At 39.9% G+C, this 7751-nt stretch overlaps 1 pseudogene; it reads left to right on the top strand.

Annotated features, from left to right (window-relative positions):
* Nucleotides 1-276: 276 nt before the first annotated feature.
* Nucleotides 277-789, top strand: LOC150013015 (ferritin, heavy subunit-like; annotated as a pseudogene).
* The last annotated feature ends 6962 nt before the right edge of the window (nucleotides 790-7751 follow it).

Here is a 7751-nt window from a genome sequence, read left to right as displayed (position 1 = left end):
GGTATAATGTTGATTGTTCTCAATGTTGATCACTATCAACCTCAACTGGTTTACCTGATCATGGAGCACTGTCCAGTGAAAAATCTCCAGCATGAAACTTTGCAAACCAATTTTGACCCATACAATCAGTCACAACACCTTTTCCATACACTACACAAATATTTTCTTATGTTTCAGTTGTATTTTTTAACCTTTCTTGAAATAATAAAGCATAATATGTTGAAAATGTTGTGTATTTCCTAGCACTGTTTATGCCTGGTTTTCTCTAAAGCTGAGATGACATCCCAGGCTAAGAACCTCATCTCTGAAGAGTGTAGGATTGCTATTAATCACGTGGCAGCTTAGGAACTGCACATCAGTGATGCTTATTTATCTATGTCCTGTTATTACAATGGTGACGCGGGAGCACCTCTCTTTGCTGCATTCTCCGAAGACCAAGCTGAGGTGAAGAGGGAGCATGGGAAGCAGTTCCTAAGATATCTGAGAAGACGTGAGGGTCAAATCTGCCTTCCGGTGATTAAGAGGCCTGATATGGAAAACTGGGGAACTGGCGTAAAAGCTCTAGAGTCTGCTCTGGAGTTGGAGAACAAGTTAACCCAGCTTCTACAAGACCTGAAGACTGTGGCTTCTGAAGACAGTGATAAGGATCTCTTATGCTTCATGGGAAAGTACCTGGATAAACAGAAGAGGAACACAAACTATCTGGAACACCAGCTTACATATCATAAGGGATTAGAAAGGCAAGCCCAGCAAGAAGACCCATTTAAAAAGCCTGCTGAACAGTCTTAACACCTGAAGGCAACAAAGCAAGTCTTCCCACTGTAGTAGTTCCCAGAATCAGCTACTTAAGAATCTTAATTGTCTCCATTTGACAGAAACTGTTTTCCTTCCTTGTTGTGTATACAAATAAATCTGTTTTTGCAAAAAAAGAAAAAAAAAAAAAGAAAATGTTGTGTATTTCCTTACACCTTCAATATTAAAATGGCTATACAAAAATTCACCAGTGTTGATAAATTTTTAAAAAAATTATTTTTATTGATTATGTTATTACAGTTTTCCCAATTTTTTCCTTTTTGCCACCCTCCACCCAGTATCCCCCATTCCCTGAGGCTATTCCACCACCATTGTTCATGTCCATGGGTCATGTGTATATGTTCTTTGGCTACTTCATTTCCTATACTGTACTTTATATCCCCCTGGCTATTTGGACTTCTTAATCCCCTTACCTCTTCACCCATTCCTTGACACACTCCTCCTATCTGACAATAATCAAAGCACTCTCCATATCCATGATTCTGTCTCTGTTCTTCTTGTTTGCTTAATTTGTTTTTTTAGATTCAGTTGTCAATAGGTATTTATTTGTTACCATTTTATTGTTCATAGATTTGAACTTCTTTTTCTTAAATAACTCCCTTTAACATTTCATATAATAATGGTTGGTGTAGTTTTTTCTTGTCTGGGAAGCTCTTTAGCCATCCTTTAATTCTAAATGATAGCTGTGCTGGGTAGAGCAATCTTGGCTCTGGATCCCAGCTTTTGTGACTGAATATTTCTTGCCAGTTCTTTCTAACCTGTAAAGTTTCTATTGAGAAATCAGCTGACAGTCTTATGGAAATTCCCATGTAGGTGACTAACTGCTTTTCTCTTGCTGCTTTTAAGATTATCTCTTTATCTTTAACCTTTGGCATTTTAATTATGATGTGTCTTGAAGTGGTCCTCTTTGTATTCATCTGTGCTTCCTGGACTTGCATGTTTATTTTCTTCACCAAGTCAGGGAAGTTTTCCTTTATTATATTTTCAAATAGATTTCCAGTTTCTTGCTCTTTCTCTTCTCCTTCTGCTACCCCTATGATGTAAATGTTGGGACACTTGAAGCTGTCCCAGAGGCTGTTTATACTACTCTCTTTATAAAAAAATTATTTTTTCTTCTTGTTCTGATTTTTTTTTTTTTGGCCTTATGTGATTCTTGGCTTCATCCACTTCACTGTTATGTCCCTGTAACTTGTGCTTTATTTCAATTAGTGTATCCTTTGTTTTTGACTGGATCTTTTTATGCTGTTGAGGCCCTTACTAAGTTCCTTGAGCATCCTTATAACCAGTGTTTTGTACCCTGCATATGATAGGTTGCTTATCTCCATTTTGTTTAGTTCTTTTTCAGGAGTTTTGATCTGTTCTTTCATTTGGGCCATGTTTCTTTGTCTCCTCATTTTGGCAGCCTCCCTGTGTTTGTTTCTATGTATTAGGTAGGGCTTCTATGCTCCCTGTCTTGGTGGCATGGCCTATGTAGTAGGTGTCCTGCAGGGTTCAGTGGCACAGCCTCCCCTATCACCCAAACTGGGTGCTTGAGATGAACCCTTATTTTGGGCTGAGTACAGCTTCCTCTTGTAGTTGAGTCTTGATTATTGTTGGCAGGTCAATAGGGGGGATTTTCCCTGGCCAGTCAGCTGTAAGGACTGGCTGTGACCATGGACCACCAAATTCCATCCTCTGTGGAGGATCATCTGTGCAGGGGCAGAGTTGTAGTGCTTTGACATGGTCTGTAGCTATCCACTGGGTGTGCAGGCTCTGGGATTTCCTGGGTGATGCAGTCCAAGTTCAGCTCCCACTTGTGTTCTGCCTGAGGCTACCCTGCATGAGCTATAAAGCAGTCTGAGATCTCTGCTACTTGTGCTGGGCTTTGAGATTCCTAGGTGAAGCCAAATTGTGAATCTAGGCTAGCTACTGCTGGTGCTGGGCCTGGGGCCACTTAGCAAGAGGTATGGTGGCTGGGGGCTCCTAAGGTCAGCTGTTGCTTCTTTGAGAGAATTTAGGAAGTTGTAAAGCATGAGCCAAGACCAACCATTTATGTGGAAAAGTCACAGGCAACAGTTTGAGTGGGTTGATAAGTTGGGTGGGATGGAGTCTCAGGGGATCTCCAGGGTGGGCAAACAGTGTTAGTCAGGATAATGGAGTCTCAGATATGGCACCAGCCTGTTGGCCCCATGGCTTTATATGGGGAGCACTCAGAAAGGGACAATGGCTTCTATCTGCCTTTCCATCTGAGAAAAAACTATCCTCCAGCACTCGCCCTAGTGCCAGACACCTCATCTCCTCCCTGCATGTCATGGCACCCCCCCCAAGCTACTAATCCATTGATGGAGCTCAGAGAAAGTGATCTGAGTAAGTCTCTGTGTGGGTTCTTTAAAGGGAACTGCCTGCTCCAGAAGTTTCTTCCAATGACTCAATCCCTGCTGGCTTTTGCAGCCAGAAGTTATGGGGGCTTATCTCCCTGGCACTGGAACCTTGGGCTGGGGACTCTGTGTGAGGAAACTGGTGTGGGGCTGGGAGTCCTCACTCCGGAGATATTCCTCCTGAACTTTGATCTACAACACATGGATGTGGGACCAGCCCGTCTTCACATCTATGCCCCTCCTACCAGGCTAGATGGCTGTGGTTTCTTTAATTCCATGGTTGTTGGACTTCCATTCAGCTTGCTTTCTGATGGTTCTGAGTGATGGTGGTTCTATATTTTAGTTGTAATTCTGTTGCGGTTGTGAGACTAGGCAAGCTGTGCTTACTTACATATGACTTTTTTTTAAAATGCACACTGATATGACAGCTATCACAACACAGTCTAATAAAAATTGTTTTGAGTGAAGCTAAAGAAAACCTAGTGCTACTAGAGCCATCTTATGAAAAACAAAAACAAAAACAAAAAAAACAGATGGACTGTTTGACCAACCAATAATTTATAATGATCAAAACCTGGAAAGAGCCTAAATGCCCAAGCACAAGGAAATGACTAAATAGATTTTGGTTTATCCATGAAATGTTAAGAGTGATTATCTCTCTGTGTAGTATTAAAGGTAAATTTTTTTTTCCTGTTACCACATTTCCATTTTCTTCAGGTTTCCCACAGTGAGTATGTGACTTTTAAAATCAAGCAAGAATTAAAAAATAAAATAAAGTAAAATAAAATTATCAAGCAAGATTATAATTAACAAATAGAAATTGAAAAATATTCCATACAATGATGAGTCAATATTTTCTTTGCCTTTAGCTGTTTTGTGTTATGGCCAGTGTTGATCTGAGGATCTCCAAATTTCCTGAATTTACTTGATTCCTTCGGTGCATATATGAACCTCTCAACTCTTTACATTTGCTTTCCCACCTTGATGTCACTTCTTCCATCTCCAGAACTCTGCTCTCGTAATTCCTCTTGGTTTATGATAGAAAACACCTTTTCCCACCAGTAGTACAACTCTTCTATGAGGAACAACAATGTTCCTAGCATTTTCATGTCTTTTAATTTGGACGGGTTCCTTCATTTCCTATTTCTTGAGGAAACCAAGTTCCCTGATGCTTTGGTCAAGGGAAAATATAAGTATCCGCACAGTGCTGCACCTAAGTGATCTCTTTCCTCTGCAACCAAATATTCTCTCTCGACAGAACGTGGGTTTCTCAATTCACTTGTGCTATTGGGTACTAGCCCAACCAAGTTGGAACCTTCCTGGGATTAAGTGGAGGTCTTTGCATCTCTTTTTTATATTACTTCCCAGTTTATTCTATTCTGATATGTTTCCCACGAGAGACATTAGATTTCCATTAAAATGAGGACCTCAAGGGAATAATTGACCTAGAGAGTTGGAAAAGATTTTAAACCATTGTTTTCTAACATTTTTTTTCACATTATGGCCAATGTATAAAATGAAGATGATTTTATAACACATTGTAATAAACAGAGAAGAATGCTTATGGCTGGAAATGCTTGGCCTTGAGGATGTTCAAGGCAATGCCCAGTCATCATGGAACCTTGGAGTCTATTTGAGACATACCAGAGTCCTTGGCATAGCGGTTGGAAAGCTCTGCCTTAAACATCAGCTAGTTCATTCCACCTGCACTCCCTCTGCATTATAGATTAAGAAAATGAGACCCATTCCCAGACCTCAGTGATATCATGAGGCCAAGATTTTGAACCAGCGATCTGAGGAAATGGAAGAGTTGGAGACTGGAAGGCGTTCTGTCTCTCCATCTGAATTATTCATGTAGTCTTCTACTTAGATTATTCTAATATGTACTTTAAAAAAGATTTTATTTATTTATTTTTAGAGAGAGGGGAAGGGAGGAAGAAAGAGAGGGAGAGAAACATCAATGTGTGGTTGCCTCTCATGCACGCCCAACCGGGGACCTGGCCTGCAACCCAGGTATGTGCCCTGACTGGGAATCGAACCAGTGACCCTCTAATACAAACTTTATTAAAAGTATTTTTCCCTAAGAAATACTTATCTCATTATAATAAGAAACTCCAAGCTGCATTCAAAAGTAAGTGGGGGGAAAGTGGATCTAACTGAAAGCTTGTTAAATCCTATAATGTTCCTCAAGCTGGCATTTTTCATAAGGTAAAAATGTGGTGCTATTTTCTTAGAGACTTGGTAGCAGAAACTAAAGGTTTTTCTCTGTTGTAGTCTTTGGGTACTTATACTAAGTAAAACTTTTGAGAATAATACTGAGATGAATTTTCTGTGAGAAGAAAAAGTTAAGCAATCACCCATTTAGGATTACCAGACTCAGAGGGTTAGTTAAAAGATATAAAGTGCCCTCTGTCCCTGACCATGGTGCCTGCTCTCAGGGACTTAAAGGATGGTACCCGAAGTAGCTGAGATAAACCCCAATTGCAGTTCTCAAGTGGCTATGAACTTTCTTTCCTACATGATATGGAAGAGACAGAAAGCAAAGCTAAAAGGCTGACTCTCCTCTCTGGAGATCCAGTCATTAAACCAGGGATTTTGGCTTTTGTGAGCATCAATTGAGTGTTTTGAAGTATGTTTCAGATTCCTCACCTTTAAAAATAGACAGATGATAGGCAGAGGGATAGGGGAGGAGGTGTGAGTCTCAGGCTTCAAGTGAATGAGATCATTCTGTAGCCTCCCCATTTCCCACATTGCAGATGTCACAAGGTGAGAATGAATCCTCAGCTTGTTCTGGTTTCCAAGTTACAATCCCTCTGCTTTCTCCCTACTCCCCTTAGGAAATCTGTGGAGTCTGCAAAAACACTTGACAGACAATCATTCTTACAGACAGCAGACTCACACATTACTCCAGTGAAACTCTCTTGTCCAAGAGTTGAAAGCAGTTGTGCATAACAGGTTTAAGTATAAACATGTGTTTTTACCATTCATCATTTTTTTCTCTCTTTGAGAAAGCCACATGTGATCATATTCTTGGAAGCAACACAATCTACAGTAGGTGGGCTCTATAATTGGCCTGCTTGGGGAGTAGCAGAAGTTGGGTTCAAAAGGTACTGACCTTATGGGTTTGGTTAGTAGGAGTTTGTGAATGGGGTTGTAAAACCTAAACAGAGAACTAGGCTGCCTCTCAGACCTGTAGTGGAACAATGAAAACCAACGTGAATATTTCAGGGGAGTGACAGAGGGAATGTGAAGAGGTTGTGATGTTGAAGGTCAACAAGATTTCACTGCAAAAATACTTATGTTTATCCCTAAAACAATCTTATATACGGCCCTAGCTGCAAAAATACTCATATTTATCCCTACAACAATCTTATAGATAGGCCCATGGGCTCACTCTGGACCTTTACATTCCTTCATTCATCTTTCTCCCTGGAACACATTAGGGCAGAGCTGACAGTGACAGAGCACACTGAGGCTTGGGCAGTGTCCGCTAAGCCACCAAGGTTAATGGCAGAGCCAGCACATTCTCACGCTCATATCTTGGCTGTTCCTATTTTGATCAGAAAGTAAATCATAAAAAGATAATGTCAGAGTAGTGTACATACAGTGAAAAAAAGTAATGATAAGGTGATAGCTGATAAATTTTATCACAAGCAAACTGTAATTCAAGTTCAAATTTTCTATTTAGGTAGCCTGCACCAATGAAATTAGTTGGGAGATGAACAATTTGCATTGTACTCTCGAGGAATCCGTTTATTTGTTGTGAAATGCTTTCAAGATGGGATTTTAAAAACTCATTAATTCACTTAATATTTATTGAGTGCCTACTACGTTCAAGGTGCTTGGAACAAAACAGTGAAGGAGACTCAGGCTTTGCTCTCAGTTTATGGTCTAAAGGAGAAAAAGATTTAACAGGTCTCTGAATTCTCCTTGGTAGTTGTTATGGAAGCACATAGTAGGAACATTAAAACCAGATTTGCCTGTGGTGGTCAATGGTGGGAGGACATATTAGGGAAGGTTTTCTGAAGGAATAGCTAAGTTGAAACATGAAGCATGAAAAAGTTATTTGATTGAAGAGGTTGGAGAAAGAATGTTCTAGCATTAGGAGATTGTTAAAATGTTTGGGATGGAATAGAAAGAATGCCTCCTATGACCTGCTAAGAACTCAAATATGTGAGGCAGAAGTAGTAAGGGGCAAAATCATAAGGGACCTCTGTGTTAAGTTGTTAGTTCCATTGTACTTAGAATGCATACTAGTCCCTCTTAGCTGAAAATACTTCATTTGGGGTTCACTACATTTTATTTTTATTCTATGTTTCTAAAGCTCTGTTCTTTATCTTAGGACAAGGAGATATGCATTAATGGTTTGGGAAAAGGGACATCAATGAAACCACTTCTTCCAGAAAGGAAAATAAGGATCTCATGGAGACACCAGAAACATAAATAAGAACATTTGAGTATCAACATTGCACTAAGACTGGTAAAGTTTCTCAGGATGGAGACACCAGAAAGTTTCACATTTTCACAAGCAACTATTGTTAAGAATTTAGCTTAGTTCCTATTTTATTGTGTTACATTTTC

Source organism: Furipterus horrens, unplaced genomic scaffold (assembly GCF_987537825.1).
Source record: "Furipterus horrens unplaced genomic scaffold, mFurHor1.1.pri manual_scaffold_4, whole genome shotgun sequence".
NCBI lineage: Eukaryota > Metazoa > Chordata > Mammalia > Chiroptera > Furipteridae > Furipterus > Furipterus horrens.
Note: the sequence above shows the minus strand (reverse complement) of the source record. Positions and strands in the feature narration are given on the sequence as shown.